Genomic DNA, 24,232 nt, shown 5'->3' with positions numbered 1-24,232 from the left:
AATATCCGCGAAATCGAACATTATGGTGTTGGTGGGTTAACGGTCTGAAGAGGCATCATATTGAATATTCGCACACCCCTCCCATGTCTTTGAGAAAAGCTCTGTGACAGTTATGAGGCATAGGGATGTGGTCTTGGAGTCCTGTGCTCACCTCTTGAGGGACCCTGTTAGCCCTGAGTTAATTTAAATGGATGTTAGCGCAAGGCCATATAGAGCTATTCTGGTCGATTAATTTCTGTACGGGGAGGATATTCACTGAATCCATTTGCCAAACTGATCTCTCGAGTCCAATCCTACTGAGCATGTCTTGGGCGCTCTCGGGAGGGCAATAGCTACTCGCAACAACCCTCCGGGGACCATCCATAGTCTTGTTGAACGAGTGGAAACAACTGCCCCAGGATCGCGTAAAATGCTTCATTTCAAGTATAGAGTCACACGGCAAGACCTATGGCTGCTAGAGGGGACCATACCCCCTACAAACCCATTCTTTAAATTCAATTTTACAACCGCTGTTACTCAATTTTACAACCATTCGACTCTACCGAGTGTTATTTATGATCATGCTCGTGTATTTTAAATTTTGGTTGGTTATTTTTTTGTATTGTTTCAATGTATGTAAATACCAAATTTCATTGAAATTGGTCCAGTAATTCTGGAGATAATTGACCAAATCTGAATTTTTTTTTAATTTCTGACACCAGTGTATTATACTGGAAAAAAGTAACATAGAAGGAAATAAATTATTAGGTGTCCATTGGAAGGATTTAAATCGCTCTGACCTGTACGCATTTATTGTCTTCTGCTATCAAACCAACTAAAAAATAACTGTATGCGAAAAATGTCCTGCACATTGTATTGCATGAAATTTTGCAGTCATTTTCAACACTGAATGGTTTGGGCAACTGCATTTTTATTTCGTAAAATGCAGAAGGGGTCATTGAATTCATACTATGTTATGGTAAAAAAACTTATCTGTAAAGCATTTTTTTAACAACATAAACACATAAAAATGTATGGAAAATGTGATATAAATATATAATTTCTTCACAAACGTAGATGAAGTCTGATTATAAGTTGGTAATACTGAAAATTACAACATGGGTCATTTTTGACCCTAACGACTTAGGTGTATGCAATTTTTTAACGCCGTAAGAAGGTCAAAGAAATAAGATTGATTGACAAACTATTACTTGAACCCCTTTGATCAGCATGACTGAGAGGCAAGCAGTTGAGTAACTTGGATGGTGTGTCCCTTGGGACTTCGAGTTCTCGAGAGTTGACTGTATATTCTTCTAGGTAAAATAAAAAGTGTTTAGTATCTATATATTAATATTATTTTGTGATCCTACACTATATAAAGATCTGGTTGAAGCTTACTTTCACCAAATGATAGTGTAAAGCTGAAATTTCGAATCTTGAACTAGTAAAAATCTAAATCCCCTTAATGCTGTGAAACTGATTTACTACGTTTTTTAGGACGATGTATATATCTAATTAATTTTTCTCATGTCTTAATTGTTTTAGTAAAACTGTTTCTTTTTTCTAGGTTATCAAGCAGAACATCTTAGAAACAAGTATTTTGAAGTAATTTCAGGTAGCTTTTACCTTTTTTCTACTTACCCTCCAGACGAAAACGATCGTAAATATCAAACAGGGAATTTTTCTGAACCTCGGTTTGAGCGGTTTTTCTTTGAAATTTCGATTTAACGACCTGAAACAGCAAAAACTTTATGCAAGCAAGTGAACACTGCTTACACATGGTTTTTGCTAAAATCAGGTTGGAGAAAACGAAATCTCATGGAAAATGTGTTTAAATCGAGCTTATAAACTGTTCGATGTTTGCTGTTCACAGAAGTGTGTGTCTGAGGGCTTATCAAGTCGGGATATTTCTTATCATTCAAAATTTCAGTTGCAATCGACAGTTGCAATGTTTCAGTCTCGGTTGAAACATTTTTTCTTTGAAATTTCTTTTTAACGACATGAAACCGCAAAAACCTTATGGAAGTACTGCTTACATATGGCTTTTGCTGTTTTCAGGTCGGAGAAAATGATATCTTATAGAAAATATGTTTTAACTGAGGTTTTGAATTACACAATTTTTGCTGTATATGAAACTCTAGGTCTCGGGGCTGATGAAGTCAGGATAGTTCTTGTCATTTAAAATTTCATTTGCAATCGTCGGGTGGTAGTCAAACACTTGGGCAATCTGGGAGCCTAAGTTTAGTGACTAAGGAAACCCGATGGATCTCAACGCAATCATCTGTCGGATCTCGTAGATGGGAGGCCTGGGAAACATTCTGGATTAGTGTATCGTACCAAAGGGTTAAAGCGAGGACTACGAAGCCAGACACTGGGGATCCTGCACGGAAACACCAGTAGTCCAGCAGAATATTGACGTTTTCGGTGCTGAGTGTGTCAATGGGGTTGTTTTCTTCAGCCAAAAGTACTACTTTTAGTCAAATTGATCGAATAAGCAATATATTTATATATTGCTTATGTGTGTGGAGTGGTATTATATATGTGTGTGGAGTCGGAATTTTTTTTTTCGACAGTTATTTTTTATTTAATTTTCTAAAATGTCCAATTTTGGAAATAATGCTTGGTCTTTATGACGTGACAAGTGATGTACTTTGACACGCTACTCCATTGCCGCCCTAAATGTTCACGCTTAGCTGTCAACCGCGTTGAAAAGTTATGATAATTTGCGCTGCGAGCTAATGGCATCAATGAAAGGTATATCATCACTTGTGGTGTCATGAGTAGAAGCGTAAAAAATGAATTTCGACCTGCATACCGATAAAAATAATTGATATAAAATATTAAACTTTGTCAAATTATGTAAAAAGTGGTTAAATCATATATTTTTAACATGCTCTTTCAGAAAAAAAATACTCCTAGAACTTCGGAAACAACCCCATTCAAGGCATTCAAACTGTAAAAGAATTTTTATTTGCGATTAAAAGCCAGGAAACAAATATAGTTAACAAACCTGTAAACGTTACACATTTCTCTCACTAGTGCATTGTGTCAAATTATTTTAAAAAAAATGCTTAGATTCTTGCCTCCGCTCCCCAGTTTTGCATTTTCCCGCTTGGTTCGTTGCGAGAAAAAAACGATCTTAACGGGAAAATGTAAAACCGATGACGGAGGTAAAAATTTAAGAATATTTTTTTATAAATTGACATTTACTCGATGCACAAATGAGAGAAATGTGCAATATTTACGTGTTTGTTAACTTTATCCGTCCCTTGGTTTTTACTTTAGAGTTTTAATGCTTTGAATCAAGAAGTTTTTCCTTCAAGAGTAAAGAGCGCAGTGGCCTAACTTTCAAAAATGAGGTAAAAAGCTATAGCTCTAAAACAAACTCTTGCAGAAATCTCTTATCAGACCTGTACTCACATACTCCTCAGAAACCTGGACACAAAACAATGAAAATGCCCTTGGTGTCTTCGAACGCCGCATTAAGGGCCATCTTTGGAAGAAAGGAGGTTGATGTCACACGCTGTATCATGCTTTTGCACACGCGCTCTAATTTAGAGCTGTATCATGCTTTTAAAGAACCTGATGCGGTCAAATTCATAAAAATCCAAAGATTCAAATGGGCTTGCCACGTTTTAAGATTAAATAAAGAACGATCAACAAACAAAATTTTTTTGGCTAAATCTACAGGAATAGGAACAAGGGGTCGACCTAACCTCAGATGGGTTGATTACCTTGAAATGGATTTGTCTACTTTAAAAGGGAAAAATTGGCAAGCCATGGTCAAAAAGAGAGAGGTGTAGAAAAAAAATGTTGACATGGCCAGGGCCCACCCAGAGCTGTCGTGCCACAGAGGATGGAAGAAGGGAATAAAATGCTAAAAATTTACGTTTGAAATAATTTGCGATATCGGTTAATTGCGAGAATATTAATCAGATACCAGAAAGTCGATATTGGTATACAGGAAAGTAGGCTCCTTTACTTCTGTACAGAACTTAAATATTTAAATCGAGAACTTTCAAACGGTAACGAATTAATGTTTCTATGTAGATTAAAGGAATCCCAGTTTAAATATGGTCAGGAATAAATTAAAATATATGTGTAATTTTACTTTTAAATGCAGTTTTTTCAATGCGTCAATTTTAGAAACTCGTGTTCCTTTTTTTTAGAAAACCACTTCACATACTACCTTGAAATTTTCACTACATTTTATTTATATTCTCATACTTATATCGAGGTGAAGGTTTTACGTTAGGCAGTTGCGTCACTTCGGGGGGGGGGGCGGAGGAGGTGGTTCGCCCCAGGTGTCAACCGTCTGGGAGGTGACTATCAAAGTGAAAATGCAAGTTTGTGAAAAATATGAAGGTAAAATGCAATTTTCACCCTAAAAATTTGAAAATTTCCGGGGGGGAAACACACGGACCCCCGCACCTTTATTGGTTTTTTGTACATTAGCCTACTTAAAATATCGTTATAACACAAATGTAGTTGTTTCTAATGATTGAATGAATTTCATGTTTACATTTTTTTTTCTTTTGCGTTTGTAAAGGGGGGGGGGAGAGCGGGTTACACCACAAATAACCGCCCCAAGTGTCAGCCATGTTATGCATTCCACTGCTTTGACACACACTTTTTTCTAAACGGCTTTTTTCACGGTCAAAACTACCTTTTTTTTCCATTTAAAAAGTAACTATTGGTAAAAACTTAATCAGTTACGAATAAGAATTGCCTTAAAACTTCACATCAGTAGACTCAATATCTCTGTAAAACAATGAAAGTTTAAAGTTTCTATCACTAAAACATTTTTAGATAAAGGTACATAACATTTAGCAGTTTAAAGTTACGCTTAATACAGGTTAATTAACAATTAAAAAAATCCCCTGCAAATGATACATGCCAACAAATTTAGGTAAAAATCCCGCGTCTGTTGCATTTCCATTCACATAAGGGGTCTAAGGACCTTTAACCTTCAAAATTTTCGATTTTCCGGAAAAAATAAATGTTATGCATAACTTAATTCCGAACAATTTGATACCTTATTTATTAACATACACAAAAAACTTTTCAAGTTATCGTAAAAATGCGTAACCACTCCCCGTAGAGATTTATGTTAACAGCAGCTGTTCAAACGTCTTTTTTTCAGGTGCCGGTTTCTTCGGTTTTCTCGTTTTGCACGCATCATATTTCAGAAAGTTTCTTATACAATTTTCGTAAAAATTTTAATGTATGTTTATCTGCTTGATATCTATGACCTAAACCTAAATTTTGTTGTTATTTTTTAATTATTTATTTATTTATTTATTTTTTGAAATTTTATTAGTCAATATCAAAAATTTACAAAATTTTGGGCAAAAATATTTTTTTTCTAATATTTACTTTCCTTTTTTGTTAAAATTTAGGTTCAAACCATAAATGTATACCAGAAAAACATGCATGAAAAGTTTTACGGAAATATATAAGAAACTTTTTGAGATATCATGCGCAAAACGAGAAAACCGAAGAAACCAGCACCTGAGAAAAAGACGCTTAAACAGCTGCTGTTAACATAAATCTCTATGGGGAGAGGTTACGCATTTTCACGATAACTTGAAAAGTTTTTGGCGTATGTTAATAAATAAGGTATTAAATTCTTCGGAATTAAGTTATGCATAACATGTATTTTTTTCCAGAATATCGAAGATTTTGAAGGTTAAAGGTCCTTTTAGACCTTAATTTCAAGCGATGTATTTCTCTCTCCTCTAAACCCGAACCTGATATTCGATTTTCACTTCAACTCTGCTCATCTGAAAGTTATGGTGTGTGTGAAATACAAAAATGGTGCGCAAGGAAGACGAAGTTTGTTTCCTTAATTCTTACTTGCTACTTCTCTTTGGTGCCGAGAATTATAGAAATCCAACGCAGTGGCGGCGATTCGGCGGGGGGGGGGGGGGGGGGGGCAGTGCCTTCTCCTCCCCACCCCCACCCCATTTTTGGTTCATTTCTGTAATTTATTTTCCAATTTAGAAACCAAAACTAAAAATTATAAAAGAACAGAACTGTCAAAATTTTCTGATTATCATTATTTGTTTTACTTTGTATATCTGTTTACGAAACATCATTCAGCTCAAGCAGTCGCTTTTGTTTCATGTATTCATTGTTTAGATATTAGTAAATCAACTTTTTTACTTAAACAGGCCGTGTTTGCTCAATGAAATTATTACCAAGTATTTGTGGCATCTCAAAATATTTTTGGATAATGTAAGTCTCATTCATGTCTAAGTGTTACCACGGGGATGTTTATTATGTACATAACTAGTCGACCCGTGCGAAACTCCGCACTGTGCTTCGAATCGTTTCATAAGGTATTTCGCTCTTTAAGAATTTCAAAGAATGAACATTATGAAGAAGAACCGAAAAAAAAGTAAGCGCAGAAGAGAAGGCATGTAATTTAAAGACATCAGTAACAAAACCTCGTTAAATACAACGTTGTGATAATTTGATCATCGCTCACCTTTTGGTCGTACATATTTTCAATTCAAACATAAATATCATTAAAAGTGTGGCTGAGTAGTGACTCGTGACAAAGCAATAATTGTGCATGTAAAACAACAGGTTGTGGCAAACAGAGTCCTGCCCATGTGAGCATCTGACGGGAAAAAAAGAAATATTAAAGAGATATTTATTGGCACGGATTCGAATTGGCGCCATTCTGAGTAACAGCCCGACACCCCAACAAACCTAGCAATTGCGCCTTCCTTTTCGAAAGCTATTCATTGAAGGAATGCGTAGTAAGAAACAGCAAAAAAGGTTTTTGCCAATAAAAAATAATAATAATAATAAGATCATGCTTCTATGTTTTGTCATTAACCAGAATGATACGATTTAAAATTATTCGAAAAGCATGGAATTTGATTAAAGAATGACGAAGATCTTACGTAGCGATTGAAACGAACATTCTAGAGAAGTAATAAATTAGATTGAAAATAAGTGTTTTTATCTTTGAATATTGCACTATTTCACATAGAAGGTTCCTTTAACAGTTACGGCTTAAATGCCCGCACATGTTTCTCTTTTAATCGAACACTTAAAATTCAAAACCAAAACCAGTTGAACTGAGTCCGTTTTTTAAGTGTAATTTTTCGAACGTAGACAAAATGTATTTTTTTTTCAGCAGAAAGCAGAGTAAGCTTTATGCTTACATTATGCTGAGTGGTCTGGATGTAGTCAAAGCTTAAAAAAAGAAAGAACACTCTTCGATTAACAGTCAACTTATCCGAATGATTACTGTAGCCTGCATAAAGGAGTCGAAACACCAAGTAGCAATCCCACTGCATTTATTTTATTACGTTTGTATGTTATGAGTACATGTAATGCGTAATACTAATATAAATTTGATATTCTTTCGGACAACCCAAACTTGCCCGAAGTTCGAATAGTTTATAGCCGAACGCTCTACCGAAAAAAACTTATCAATTTAACCGAACAACTACGTCCAGTGCTTTTAAGCTTTATTAAAATATGTACACACACACAGGCTATTTTTTTTTTGCTGAAAGTGACGTAAAAAATGGAAAACTGCATTAGAACTTTGCTTTTAAAAAATGCATAAGAACTACAGGCAGCATCAAGGTTTTGAAACAGCAAGGGGCGTTTTCGAAAACTTGATTTTTAGACCGTAAGTCTATTTTTCTTCATTAGCCAGCCTGATAAGTTTTAAAATGAGAAGGGAATAATATATAACATGAGATATTGAAGAAACATTTTTTTATTCTTGAAAATTTTTACAATTTGTTACCGCAGGCTGCTTGAACCGTTATAACTTAGATGGCAGCACGTGTTCATCATTTAACAGAACGGTTAAAATACAAAATAAATTGAACTATGCTCTTTTTTTAAGCGTAGCTTTTCGAATGTAGTAAAAATGTGATAAGCTATTTGTTTTTTTGCAAAAAGAAGAAAAATATATATATTTTACCCTTCAAATTGAGGTAGTATTTTTTTTATTTGTACAAAGAGTCAAAAACTCATTAGAAGAATATATATTTCTATTTACGATTCATTATTTTTTTTCTGAACAAAAAACAATTCTATTGTAGTCTCAAATCTTAAACCTGTTACTTATATTTTCGCTTACATTATGCTTTAATTTTCTTACCAGAGCCAAAGCTTAAAAAGAAAAAAAAAATCGTACAATTCCGAAGTAATTTAGCACAACGTCACTTCAAGTTTTCATATCAGCAAGGAGCATTTCCTTCTCATTTATTTTATTCCTTCGTAGTCGTTATTCACTTAATTAAGTGTTCATATAATGCGCAATATTTCTCTTTATTTTTTGTTGCAGATTGTCCGGACGTGGGCCCGAACACGGATTCTCCTGGTTACGAAGAGAACGCTCTGCCGATCAAGCTATTCAGCTCTGTCGGTCATAGCGTAAATTAAAGTTATAAGTTTTACCGAAAACCTCATTCCGGTTCTTTAAAAGAGGTTTTTGGCTGAAAAAAACAATTTTTAGACCGTGGGTCTATTTTTCGTCAGTAGCCAGCACCATAAGCTTTAAAATATGGCGTAAATCAAAGAAATCGATCAAGAATTGAGGAAAATCTGGCGTAGAAACCAAAAACAGGCTACAGAAATAATATATAAGGATTCATCAAAATCTTAAGAAAAACGTGAGCTAAGCTGTTGGATTTATATTAATTATCACTTATATGCTTTCAAAACCAACCTTAGCAAAATTTTGTACTTTTTTTTTTTTGTTGTTGTTGCTAAAAATCCTATGGCTTTTAGCTGTGTTTTTTTTTGCCCCCCCCCCCCCTTTAGGTCTTAAGTATCTTGCTCTTACTGTAAGACTACTGATATATTTGCGTAAAAGTATGCTTCGATCTGTGCATCTTCAAAATACTGTTGGTAACTTCTATTCCGCTATTGTAGGGGATGAGGAGCAGCCGACCAATAGATTAACACGTACTCCCTAAGGCTGAAAGCTAAGAGTGTTGTGAAGAAAAATAGATTAACAGTAAGTACCATTTAATTTCCATAAATATAAAATACATGTGAGGCAGTAAGAAACAAATGGAAATTTTCAGAGTTTTTGATCAATCACGATTGCTTCTTGTTCTCACTTGACTGTTTTGGCTTCGTACTATTTTATTTATCCGCCAGCACCCTCTGCAGCATCACCGTCGACCGGGTCCGCACGATGCTGCTCCTACAGCGAAAGTCGTCTCCAGGTTGCATCCATGTCCTACACACACATGCATACATACACAACTACACACACACGCACACATATACACCTACACACACATACACACACGCATACATACAGACACCTACACATACACACACACAAAAACATACATACACACAACTACTCACACATTCATGCATACATACAGACACCTACACACATACACACACACACAAAAACATACACACACATACACACATTACCCACACATTCATGCCTGCACACAGACACAAACACATATGCCTACATACATACCCCACACACACACACACACTCATACACACAACTGTCCACACAGTTATGCCAGCACACAGACACAAACACACATGCCTACACACACATAACCATACCCTCTGCACACAAACACACATACCCTCTACACACATACACACATACCCCCCACACACAAACACACGCTCGTGATTGCGAAAAACATAATTTGAATTCAAGATGTCAAAATTCAAATTAGTTTTTTTTTGTTTGTAAAACGTGTTTAAAGATAAGGTCTAAGTAAACTTTCATTGAAAAGTTTTTCTAAATCATGCTGTATAACAGCATCTACCAGGGCTACTAGTACTATCTCTTGCCCGAAGACAGAGGAGAGGTTCAACTTCCATTTGCACTGATTATCTCCAAATTTTGAATTCTGCAACTTACATCACTTTGATTCTCCCTGCCTCCACGTGTACATGAAATAATTTTAGTCCGGAGAATGATTTTGGTTGAGGCGTTGCATTGTTAAAGAAATATCCTGATTTTTTTTCTAAACAAGTCCTCTTAAAAATTTTTTTAAAAAAAGTGCTATAGTTTAAGCCACAGAAAAATTCCATATGTGGCAGTGAGAAGCAAAGGGGTGTAAGTGGACGTTTTCAAGTTTTGAGTAAAACGCGTTTAAAGATAACGTCCTAGGTAGGTTTTCATTGAATTTTTTTTTTCGAACTCATGCTATACAGCAGCACCTACCAGGGCTACTAGTACCATCTCTTGCCACAAGACAGAGGAGAGGTTCGCCAACCATGTGTACTGGTTGTCTCCAATTTTTTAATGACATCCTTTTGCTTCTCACTGCCTCGTATGTGGCAGGGACAAGCAAAGCGATGCAAGTGCTGAAATAAAAAATTTGGAGATAACCAGTACAAATGGTAGGTGAACCTTTAGTTCATTTAGGCGATAATGGGAGATGGATCAATTTACCACGTTAGAGTTTAGAAACGTAGTGTAATTATGATTTTTACTTCCTTTTACAAAAAAGGAAGTATTGTATTCGCGAAAAAATTTTCACTCAAAAATCAGCCTTAATTTCCATTTTTCTCACCCACGAATGAATGTTAAGTTTTTTTTTTTTTCGACTCGTCCAGACGTGGATAAGTGCCTAAGAACCTACAGACACCCGAAATATCCATTTTGACTACCATCGAGTTAATAACAACGAATTTTCTCGTGACGTCTGTATGTATGTGTGTATGTATCTCGCATAACTGAAAAACGGTATGTCCTAGAAAGTTGAAATTTGATACGTAGACTCCTAGTAGGGCCTAGTTGTGCACCTTCCTTTTTGGTTGCATTCGGATGTTCCTAAGGGGGTCTTTTACCCCTTTTTGAGGGGAAATCATTGTTAATTTCGATGTAAACTCAGTTGGTGTTATAAATTGTCGGACACTTGGCGATATATCGCAAATGTTTTTGTCGCCAACTTGGAGACAAATTTGGCGGATTTTTTTTTAAATTTGTTTTCAATTTGGCCACTGTTGGTGATATTTAGATGTTAAACAATTGAATCACATTAAAATTGCCAATAATGGGGAAATGACATTAAATTGGAGTAAAAGGAAGTCATGTGATGCACACATAGGCTCGTTTAACGCATCTTGTTAAGTGTCTCTGCTTGTTGAATTTCTTGTTTTCACAAATGACTCCAGTCCAGCGGAGTCGGCTTTGTTTATCCAGTTCTTTCGACTTTACACAATCTTTTTTAGACAAAAACACCAACAACAAACCTCCGCGAGCACGTGCCTTCATCTGGGAGTTAGCGCGTGTTTATAAGGGTGAATCGAAACATTTTTAAAAGAAACAAATGGATTTTTTACGACATTTTACAATTCAAAGTTCCCTTTAAAAAATAAATTGATTTTTTACGACATTTTACAATTCGAAGTTCCTTCGAAGTCCCCCCCCCCCCCGACTAACTTCAATCGCTCCAGTTGTCGCTCGGCAGAAATTTTTTGACTAATAAATGAAGCAAAACCTGTACTCGTCCTGCATTTGCCTTCATTTAGTTATAAATGTCTGCATTTGTATTACGTTTAAACTGGTTTAAAATACTTTATTTAATTGTATGTTTATATCTTTATATTGAAACATATATCCATTCGCATTTTTTTTTTTGTTTTTGTAGTGTATCATTATCCTTTAATCAGTAATTAATATTACTAATTGCGAATAGAATATGTGTTTTTTTGCGTTGCAAATAAATTTTTTTCAAAGGTTTCTAAAAGTGCAAAAGTGGTAACAATTTTTTGTTGACTTTTGTACCCAGTGGCTTCAATTAAGAAGTCCCTTGAGCTTTATTTAACAACGTTAGGAATGTTAAAATGTAATGACAAGTAAACAAAATAAAATTTCCAAATAAAATTATGTTTATTGATCCAAAAAAGTAAAAAAATATATTAAAAAAAATCTTTTCACGCAAAACTTTTTTATCTAATCGGCGATTTTTTAAAAACATTTTTTGCACTTGGTGTTTTTTTTTTTTTAATCACATTGGAAGAAAGAAATGTTTGGTTTAAAAATAAAGCAGCCATCACAGGGAAATTTAGATCGGCACATTGCATCTTCTGTTGTAATGTCTTAGTCTCAGCTCGTAAAGATCATATTCTTGGTCAGGTAAGTCTAAGTCACTAGTCATAGTCGGTTGTCAAAGTCGGTTGTCAAAGTCGGTTGTCAAAGTCGGTTGTCAAAGTCGGTGGTCAAAGTCGGTGGTCAAAGTCTGTGGTCAAAGTAGGTTGTCAAAGTCGGTGGTCACAGTCGGTAGTCAAGGTCAGTAGTCAAAGTCAATAAATAGTTATAATTAGTTGTATAAAACGCAGCTTCTCTTCCCCTGAATCTGTTTCTAATTCTACAAATAATGAAAAATACTTTAGTTAGACATACTTTGAGTTAATAAAATAAATATTCATAACAACAAATAGTTTTATAGTTCAGCGCACAGTTGTTGGCATCATTTTCAGTGAATCCATTTCGAAACCGATTGACAGAGTTGCTAAATTCAAGGAAAGTAGTTACAAGGATTCTTTAGAAAGATGTGAAATAACGGTGTTTGCTTACAATTTTGCAATAGGCGCGTCCAACATAGTGCAAAATGCTGTTTTAATTCATAAACTTGACCAACACAAAATCTGTAAGGCTTGTCATTGGTGATTTGAATTTAAAAAAATAATAATAATAAATGTGTGAAAATGACCGAATTCCTTTGTAAATTGATTTATCACCTTTCAATAAGCAAACTAATTTAGTAAAAAATGACACTGGAAGCATGAAGTTTTGGGAGCTTAAAGTACATTAGGCTGTTGATCCGTTCTAGTATTTATGTGAGTTTCACAAGATTTTCAGTAGCACGCATATAAACTCGTGGAAAAACGCTCTTTTATACTGGAATCATCATTTTTGAGATCGTTTAATTAAGTAAGATGATTAGATCTTATGGTTTTATGACATGAGTATAAAACTACATCACGTAGAGCATAATTACAACTCTTGCTCAAAGTTATTGACAGGCGTTTTAGAGTAATTGACCTAAAACTGTGATTCTTTTTGTTTCAAATGAACAAATTTGAGACCGCGTAATTAAAAAAGATTAGTTGCCATGGGTTTCTAACCTGGATCTTAAACTACACCACTCGAACTATAACTGCAGCTGTATCCCAAAGTTGTTGACCCGTCGCGATTAAAGTTATTAACCTCTAAACTTGGTCATTTACAAAAAATCATCGACTTTGAGACCGTTTAACTACTAAAGCCAAGAAAAACGAAAGCTATTTTATATTTTTCTTAGTAGAATACTGTGGTGAGTAGTTACTTATATACTTATTTCCAAGGGTTACTCACGGCTTTAGCAGATATCCGGGCCTAAACAAGGCAAAAAAAGTAAAAAAAGTAGCAGTTTCAATTGACCTTTGCCCTCAAAACCACGAGTGAGCCACCAAAGTATTTATGCTAGCATGTACTTGGTATCAAGTAGTATCCACATTTAAAAGAACTGACGTTCAGTCATTGCTTTTGAAGCAAAACAAAAATATATTTAGCTCTTTTTTTTCACGACATTACACTTTAAACCCTACTCAAAACAAACAAATCAGTTTTTAGAAAAATAAACTTCACTTTTCTTATCATAGTACCGCTAACACATCTTGAAATTTTTACGAAAATTGAAGGTATCAACTATTAAAAGTTTCCAGCTTTAAAAAAATGACTCTTAATCACATTAATTAACTAATGAATATTGGTTTCTTAGAATTTAATTAACTTGGTTTGGTGCATGTCTGTTCGGGTGGAATCTTGGAACACAATTTTCTTCTACTTAATGTAAACGGATTCTTTTGAATTTTGTCGTGCGACCTCAGACCCGATGACAAGTCAATATTCTACACAGTGGAGTCATATCATCACCAAATTTGGTGGATAGATAAATTTCATTGTAAGCATTTGGAAAACATTTCATTTTTTACAGTCATGCAAAAACGTAACAATTTATCCCTCGGAGGTATTAATTGCTTTCGGGGCAAGGGTGGAAGCGTTACCGAAACGGCTAGCTTTCTAATCTGTTCGCGCACCACCATGACAAAAGTGTACCGTGTATGGCAAAATGGCACTATCCAAAATCAGCGACGTAGTGCATCAAGGTCCATAGATGGCAGAGGTGAGCGACAGCTGCGAGATGAGTTCAGGCGAATAGACGTGCAACAGTTCAGCAACGGACCATATGAACGAATGGGCTAGAACCCCTATAACTAGAGAGGCCGACGCATCCGCCATTTTGGAGCAAGCGTACAACAGGGAAAGCTACCTTTATTGGCAATCATTCGCCAAACAGGGAACGAAAGAGTCGGAGAGCGAGGGTGAACATTGGCGAAATTTCGGAAACAGTTGAGCTGAAATCTTTTCTTGTAGCTGTAACAGCCGAACAACCACCCATTTGACTCAATTTAACACATGCTAAAGAAATGCAAACATCAGCAGCAATGCTATCGCTGGATCAAGTTTGCTCCAAAATGGCGGATGCGTTGGCTCCTCCACTATAGGGGCCTTAGAATGGGCAACCAACAATGTCTCCACTACGACTTCAAAAGTGAACGTTGCTGCGTATGGGCCTCCACTACAGGTCCCTGGTTGATGCACCAATGCTGACTGCTGTTCTTTGGCGACAAAGGCTGGAATTTGCACGCCAGTACAGCACCTGGACTTCCTCTGAGTGGAGACTGGTCGCTTTTTCCAATTAATACTGTTTTATGCTCACCATCAGACAGATGGATGTGTACATATAAGGAATGCAACGCGTTAAGCAAACACCCTGAAACTATTGCTGGAAAAATTCAAGCTAGAGGAGGGAGACGATGGATCTTGATCTGAGAAATGTTTCGTGCAATTCTCTAGGTGCATTCAGCAGTGCGAAAGGCATGATGGAACAATGCAAGTCTGCTTCGATCTTTGCGGACCCTGTTCACCCTTCCGCACGAATTGTTTTTGAGCAATCACGATTGCTTATTGCTTTCATTAGCACACACACACACAACTATACACATGTAACCGCCCAGGAAGAGGGGTAGGCTTGGGGGGACAGGAGCTGTTTCAAGAGACAATATCCCCCAATGAATAGGGCCCTATCGCAACTCGTGATTGCGAAAAACATTATTTGAATTCAAAATTTCAGAATTCAAATTAATTTTGAAAATTCGAAAGGTTTTTTTTTTGAGCAATTACGATTGCTTATTGCTTTCATTTCACCGTCCTTTATGTTGTGGTTACTTTTCAGCTTGGACCAGGGACACCAGCACCACCACCCACCGGCCTCTGCAGGCGCGACTCCGAGCACTGCCTCCTGGAATCCGTTTCTCCTGGTCGGGGGCGTCCATGTCCTACACACACACACACCCGCCTACGTGCATACACACAGGTCTACGCACACACACAAGCCTACACATGCACGCACGCGCGCCTACACATACACACACACGCCTGCACACACACACAACTATGCACACGTAACCGCCCAGGAGAAGGGGAAGGCTTGGGGGGACAGGAGCTGTTTCTAGAAACAATAGCCCCCAATGAGTAGGGCCCTGTCGCAACTCGTGATTGCTCAAAACATAATTTGAATTCAAGATGTCAAAGTTCAAATTATTATTTTTTTAATGATATCATCTACAAAGAGGGCAGTGCGACGTGTTATAAAGATAACTGTTTACGCGCGTGGTTCGAAAAGCACGAGGATGACTTTACCCTTCTCCCTTAACCAGCAAATTCCCTAGACTTTAACCCAATTAGACTTTACTGAACTAAGACTATTCAGAAAAGACCTTATATTCAGAAAATATTAAGATAACCAGTTAGTATTTGCAGTCTATTTTTTTATTAGATTTATTGCGTAAAGTTGAAAATGTCTACTGTTTATGCGCCACAATTAATCAGATATGTAAACTTTGTGGGAGTATTGGGACAAGAAAGAGCATTAACTTCAGATTTTAAATGACTAATCATTGCACCTTAGAATTTTTAGGATTTGCCACTGTAATCTCCAGTGAGCTGTATGCTTTATATTTAGATATTTCCTTCATTGAATTCCATCAAGCTGTTTATCGGACCCTTTGTAATAAGCCACAAATCTATTGAGTGGCAATATAGGAAGATGCACTACGTTAACCGTCAGCCTAGACATGATCTGAATACTGAGTATGTCAGAGGATTCGTTTTCAAATCTGATTATAACAACTAACTACATCAAGTCTTTTATTTATTTATTTTTTGTAAAATAGGTTTAATTGCAAAAACACGTTTTAGTTTTACTCCTTAAACATGAATGAACTATGTCAGAGTCGTGAATATTAGATGCACGGTATGGTGCGAAGCTCCAAAACTAATGTTTGAATTTGTCTTTGAAATACTCAGCACTCAGTGAAAAACATAAGCAGAGAAAACCTCTGAGTCACAAATGTTTTCTACAGTAAAATGTTTGAAGTAAGTACCGCGGGAGAAAAGATGTTTTACAGCAAAATATTTTTCTTTAGTTTTGCTATATTTTTTTTAACCTTGCCGAAAAGCCACGATACTTCGCAAAAGCTATCAGTTTACTTTTATTGTAGTCCCAAAATATTTCCGCATCTGTCTGACAAAAAAATAATCTAACTTACCTTCAAAATGCTCTTGGATACTGGATTTGAACTTTGTTTTAAGGTTATTTTTTCTGTCATTTGAGTCAAGTTTGTTATTTAGTCCAGTGGTAAGTTGATTCATTCGGTCTCCAAACTCAGTATTTATTTAAGTCCGACATTTTCATTTTATCTTTTTTTCTTTTTCTTACAGCAAAAACAATTCAGACAAAAACTTTTCTTAAAAAAGCGCAAGAATTTCTCTTTAAAGGAGTATTTATTTTTCTTTTGCTTTGAAGATTCAAAAGTTTTGCAGGAATGTACTGTAGGTGATGATTCCTCTGTACTTTTACTAATGTTGCTATTGTGGCTGGAGGCAATGCTGCTGGAATGTACTGTAGGTAATGATTCGTCTGTACTTTTACTAATTTCGCTATTGTTTTTGATGTGCATATCTATATAATCAATGGTAAACTGGGTGTTAGCTGTGCCAATGGCTTGTTTGCATATTTTTGTTAGTTCTTGAAGGGTATCACACTCTCTTGTGCAAGCTCTTCCATTTAGATTTCTGGAACCTTTTTCATTGCAAGAGTGGGAGTCGGTGAAGTAGAATTTACTATTGCTTTGTATTACTCCAAATGAAAAAGATCGGGCTATTAGAATACCCGATGTATGATGTTCGAAAAGAGAGTCAAGTGCTTTTTCTAGTGTCAATCCAATAATATTGTCATTTTGTTCATCTCGTAAACTTCCATAATAAGGTGGATCCGAAGCATAGTCAATTTCAAAGCTATTGTTGAAAATGTTGACCTCTGTTTTAATGGCATCAAAATTTCGGACAAGAAGGAATCCTGAATGGCTGATGGCTTCAAAGTTTGAGTTGTTGTTGGTGAGGTTTATGATATTTTGATACAATTTATTGCCCTCTGTTAATATTTCGTCAAGAGTTGCAGTTTCCCATTGGTGTGGAGGTTGAATTGAGCTTTTAATTATACTTGCGAGGGCCATGGCACAGCATTGTCTTCCAGCTGTATTTGAGTTGAATATTTCCCTATTGCCTTGGTGAAATGATGCATGTAGAATTCTAGAGTCCTGTTGAATTGGGGTGAAGACAAAAGTTATTTGTGGAATTTTATGATCATGGTAGTTTTCTTCAGGTTGATTATTTTGGAGTAGTAACAATTTATTGACATCATAGTTTAGGATCTTGTTTATTTAAAGTTTATGGTTGACTGTTATTTGGTTCAATGTTTTAATACTGAAAAATATTCCATACATAACTGCAGTTTGGAGTCTCAAGTTAGGTATTTCAATTTTATTGATGCGTAAAGAGAAAAGCACAACTTCTGCGTAAATACTATATAGTCCAAAATTTGCAGTGAGCTTTGTTTTTTGAGCCGAAAGTATGATGATGAAAATGAAGTAACTAGATGCTTGAAATACTGAGTTATTTTTGCAATATTTTTCAATTTCAAATGTTCCTTCATCTTGATTTCTTTCATAATTTTCAGGTATTTTTATTTTTTGTTCGACTAGTCTAGAACAAAAATGTAGAGCAATAAAAATAACGTGAGCATATTAAAAAGTTTAAAGAAGATTTATTTTAAATTTTTAAAAACTTTAATAGGTACGACAATATTAAACCTTCTTACCAGGGAACCATGTGATCAGTTTGCACGAAAAAAATTCGAAATGCATAGCAATCGATAAATCATCTTGAGACAGACACTCTGCCACAAAAAATAAGTGCACCCAGTCGGAAACAAGTTACTTCACGACATTAACCATGTCATTACCCATACGACATTAACCATAAGGAGATAAGCAAATAAGTACAAATTCAGAACGAAAGATCGTTTTATTAGGAAGTTATAACATGACAAACGTTACAAAACTACGAGCAGCATCGATTCCTCTGGTGGCTAGGCAAAACAAAACGCAATTTGGCATGAAATTAAGTAAGTCAATGACCCCTCCAGGAGGTTATGGCATAGGCTTTGCAATTGAGCAGCTAATTGACTAATAGTCTTTGATGACTGCATATGTCTAGCAAGTATGATCCGAACGTACCATGGCGGGAGATCTGGTGATCTAGAGGGCCATGAGAGCACTGTATTTCCTTAAACACATTATCGGGAGAGTCGTGCAACGTGCAGGCGAGCGACGCTTTTTCGATAGATCTCACTGGAGTGACTTGATTGCATAAGTACAATCTGCGATAAAATGTCGTTCATTTAACTGAGAGACGTCATAGCGCCTAGAAAGATGACCGGAAGTCTTCGTGTGACCAAACAAATCGTCCCCCACACTGTCACAACTTGGGTTTAGTCGTATGCCGTTCAATAACAAATGCCGAATTAGTTTGCTGGTCTGGCTCCTTCCACTCGCGTGTGAGTAGGTCAAGATCACTAGTACTGAATCGGGATTCATCATTAAAGATCACATGCTTCTTGTCAGTTACTACCAAGCTTACGTAATTAATCAAGTGCTTGAATAGTCCTCTGGCATGAGTTGTCACATTTTCAATCTCACTTATCTTCGCATCTCATATGTGCATAGCGTGATTATACTTGTCTGATTGGCGACAAAATTTAATTCAAAAGCATGTCTCCTACCAAACTACATTCTTACCAGGTTTCTTGCTCGCCACTCAGTTTTTTCTAGGTTCATTTTTTTTCTGTGACAGTGTATTTTGTCCCAAATTTTAATTGCGTTTGTCTGTTCATTATCGAGAAATGAAGTTTCAAAGTCTGCCAAAACTTTTAAAAGAAAAGCGCCAAATTTAAAGAATCTGTGGGTAATTTTTTGCGATAGTTCACTGCTTGTTGAGTTTCTTGCTTCTACAAAAGGAATGGGAGAGAAGAAGAAATTTGCACCCGTTATATAATGATTGTTGATTTTGTCGGGGTTAGAAGAAAAGTGGACTTCTTTTAATATTAAAAAAAAAAAAAAAACTATTTCGAGTTTTTTTTTATTCTTACGAATAAAGGTTATAATGAGTAAATAAAAGGTTTATTTTTGTGTTTCTGTTACTGATTGTACAGTTCGTGTCGAATATCCTAAATAATCTTCCAAAAACCATTTGACAGAAGTTTGCGTCGCTATGTAGTTGTTTCTCTTCTAATGTATGACAAAATGTTTTTTTAAACTGAATGTTTATTTCATGTTTTGTTTTAGCAAAAAAATGGAAGAGAGGGAGATTGAAGATTACCTGAACCAGTTTAAAGGCAGTTGGTTATCAAAAATATGTCCTCGAAAATCCTGTAGTCCCATAAAAATGCCGCGGTGCCGGAATGAAAATAATACACAGGTATATTATTTTTATTTATTGTGTACTGAGCTTTACGTGTTGATTTCCATGATCATATACAGTAGACCGTCGTTTTACACGGGTTTATTTTACGGGGATTTGATTATACGCGGTTTAAAATTTTACACCTTCCATTTTATTTTGCGCGGATGAATGTTGATTTTACACTAATACAGCATTGCAAAAAGATAAAATTTTTCCCTGCTTCAAAATCCAAGTTCCTGAGATTGCAAATAATACACGTGTAAGAACTGTTGTAACCAAAAACCCTCGTTCCAGAAGGAACTTCTGGCTGTGCTAGCGCGGAACGTGAGCGTTTAGTAGTTATGTACGTTCACAAACACTTGAGCAGTTTATCTTTATTTTTATGTATCATTTATAGTGGTAAATGGAATAGTTAATGAAATATAAATTTTTAAAACCGGGATATACTTTCATGCTAGCCATGTATGTATATTCAAGTTAGAGTTTCTTTAAAATATTTTTACTCTAATCTAGAACACGAATAAAATCCAGGGCTGCGGAGTCGGACTAATTTTGGGGTATATGAGTTGAAAATATATATTTACCATGAAAATATATATACCATGCCTTGCCTTTAATCTTCGAGTTGAACCGAACCATTGTTTCGGTCACTCGTCTGGTCAGTGCTAATTCCATATTAGCTACCAGTTTGTTTGGCACTCTTGGCTCCCTTAAGGTGTTTTTCCACCTCCAGCTCAGTCACTTCCTAAACAGGGCTGATGAGTGCTAATAAGCACGAAACTGCAGTCCTCGGCTGGAATGACTGAGCTGGCGGTACATTTTATGTATATGAGTTGGAGTTCGCTAGTTTCCCCCAGAGTCACTAACTCAGTCAATGCTACGGCATATGAGTGTAGCAGATTTTTGAGTAAAAAAGTCGAAGCCGAGAGGTTTAAAATTTTCTGGAGTCCTCTCCTTTTTCCCTCCGACTCAGTTGAGCTGATTACCCCAACCTGGTTTATTTCACACACACACACAAAAAAAAGAGAAAAAATCGTGCCAATAATGGTAAAATAGAACTCTGCTAAACAACACAATGCGATCTTAGCAAGAGAAAACGAGCATGGATCAATAGTGTATTAAGTCATAAGTCAAAGCATCTTCGGTCAAGGATTAAACAATCTTAAACATTAGGAAAGTTTCAAATAATGTTATTTTGTTTTTTAATGTACACATATAGCATCATTATTGACTTTATTTTTAAGAAGTGTTTTTTTTAACTGATAAATTTGCTTGAAATTGCTTTAGATTAATGAGATTAAAAGTTACCCGTTATTCTGTCGTCTTCTGTAGAAGAAGGAGCAGGTAGCAACGACGGATAAGAGTCCGCTGTAAAACACAGTTGCTCTCATCTGGAAATATGAAAATTATACTTTAGATCAATCGTAAAAGAACAGTTACAGAATAGGCAGCATTATTGTAAAGAAAAACGACATTTTCTGCAACAGTAGAAATTTCATTGATAGCTTGAAAATTAGGTATAAACTAACAACAAATTTGATTGAAGTGAAAAACCAATGTAAATAAAGCACAAATTGTCTAGACAAATGGTTATATTTTTGACAATTAGTTTTTTTTTTCCTTGGTTTTTCACTTCAGTCATTTTAAGCGCAAAGCTAATTTGATCCTTTTTCATTTAACAACAAAGTTATATATTTACGGAATATGATTATTATTTTTATTATTATGTCGAAAATCAATCGCAATATCTAAAATATTTCTTTCGCATTTGATCAACAGCTCATTTGTTGTCTTAATCATGTTCTTCTTGTTAACGGTATCTGAAATTGCCATAAATATAACCAAGTATGAGGGAATCATTAATGTTATAAAATACTGCAGTTTATTCTTTGAAATTTTAAATGTGAAGATCTCTGTTGAGAGATAAAATGAAAAAAGTAATATTGTCTTACTTTTGGAGAAGTTCTTCTCTGAAATTCAAAATTAAATTGAAATTTCAAAGCGCTTAGGTTGGAATTCAACGCTATGCGTATCTCATCCACCTAAAAGTGAAATAATTCCATCCAGTTCCCTCTGTTGAAGATCTATTGCATTGTTGCAACAAAGAAATCATGTCTGGTCAGTTAGTATTGTTATAATTGTCATTTTTTGATAACAATACGTTGATTTTTTGCTGTTGGAATATTGTTCTATAAAAGCTTATGAGAGCTAACAGCTTTAAAACAAAAACTATTTAATTCAGTGAAAAATAAAAGAAAAAAAAATAATTTGAATTTTGACATCTTGAATTCAAATTATGTTTTTCGCAATCACGAGTGTGTGTATGTAGGAGTGTGTGTTTGTGTGTACAGGTTATGTGTGTGTAGGCATGTGTGTTTATGTCTGTTCTGGAATAAGTGTGTGGGTACTTGTGTGTATGAATGTGTGTGTGGGGGAGGTATGTGTGTAGGCATATGTGTTTGTGTCTGTGTGCAGGCATGAATTGTGTGGGTAGTTGTGTGTATGTTTTTGTGTGTGTATGTGTGGGTGTCTGTATGTATGCGTGTGTGTGTATATGTGTTTGTGTATGTGTTTGCGTGTGTGTGTAGTTGTGTATGTATGCGCGTGTGTGTAGGACATGGATGCAACCTAGAGACGGCTTTCGCTATAGGAGCAGCATCGTGAGGAGCCCGTCGACGGTGATGGTGCGGAGGGTAGCAGTGGGAAAATGATAGGATCGCCAAAAACAGTCAAATGAGAACAATATGCAATCGTGATTGCTCAAAAAAATGTCGTAAAGACACACGATAGAAATGAAACTTTGTTCCTCTTTTTTTTTTTTTTTGAGCAATCACATTGCTTATTGTCCTCATTTGACTGTTTTTGGCGTCTTTGATTTTATCCCCACCCCCCCGCCTCCTTCCGGAGCACCACCGTCGACCGGCCTCACGATGATGTTACTCTAGCGAAAACCGTCTCCAGGTCGCGTCTCTATCCTACACCCATACATACACACACACCCACACACAATCATGCTTGCACACAGACACACACACGCCTACACACACACACTCATGATTGCGAAAAACATAATTTGAATTCAAGATGTCAACATTCAAATTATTATTATTATTATTTTTTTAATATTCTATACTGTTTCTTTACCCGTACCTTTTTCCTCACGCATATTCAAAATAAAATTGTATATTTTAATGAAGAAAACTAATTATAAACAACGAGAAATATAAATACAGTGGAGTCCCTCTATTGTGAACAGTCATGGGACCGGACACAAGTGTTCAGATTATGGGGTGTCTCATTATATAGGGAGATTGGAAATGCGTACATATCTATTCTATTGCATTAATGTCTAGTACTCTGTCAAGTAAGCTATACAAGTTATTGAGATGAGGTGCTGAATTTTGTATTGGCAGCTAGTGCAATGTCTGATTAAACTCAGTGGGACTTAAATTATTGCATCTTACTCTTTCATTTTTAATTTATTTTACGCGCCATTCAACTACAGAACATTACAATACAGTTATCGGTACAGTGCCTCAGGGTTCGTACGCTCCTTCAAAACTCCTCCAATATTCCTTCATTTAAAAAATTTTTTTGAAGGGCCCTTCAAACTCTTACATTTTGGTTTTAACTCCTTCAAAACTCCTTCTTTTTTTGCTCAAGACTACATAATCTTCTTCTATGACAATAACTAAAATATTTCAATCGACAACTTAACTTCATCGCAAGGGCGATTGTATAAGGGCAATTTTATTGTAATTTCGTGTGTGTATATATATATATATATATATATATATATATATATATATATATATATATATATATATATATATTCACAGAGATGTGATTTACAAATTGATATAGAAGTCATAAAAGTTGAAGGTGAAAATATTATTAGTTAACTAAGACGTTTCACAAGTGAAGTAAAACATGCTTGAATTGTACTTGGCTATTTTTTCAAGTTTTATGATTATTGCTTCTCCCTCCACCACACTCACAGCACCAAAAGTCAGGTTGTCTAATTATTTAAATATTTATAAATACATACGTTGATGTACTATACTAAGTGAGTGTGCTAAAAAAACAATTGTTTAGTAAATGGCAAATATGATATTGTAAAAAGGGTCATCCACATGTGATGGGGGGGGGACGAGTTCATGAAATTGTGATAAGGGGAAGAGAGAGGGTGACATCAGTTATTGTAACAATATATTTATAAAAAATATGACATGTGGCAAGAGGAAGAGTTAGGTGAAGTGTGACACTTTGTGACACGAGGGGAAAGGGGGGCCAAATATGTTGAAAAAAGTGCAACATCATTAACTGACAGCCCAATAATACTCCTTCAAAATCTCGTTTTACTCCTTC

This window comes from Uloborus diversus, chromosome 2, assembly GCF_026930045.1.
Source record: "Uloborus diversus isolate 005 chromosome 2, Udiv.v.3.1, whole genome shotgun sequence".
In the NCBI taxonomy this organism is placed as follows: domain Eukaryota; kingdom Metazoa; phylum Arthropoda; class Arachnida; order Araneae; family Uloboridae; genus Uloborus; species Uloborus diversus.
Note: the sequence above shows the minus strand (reverse complement) of the source record.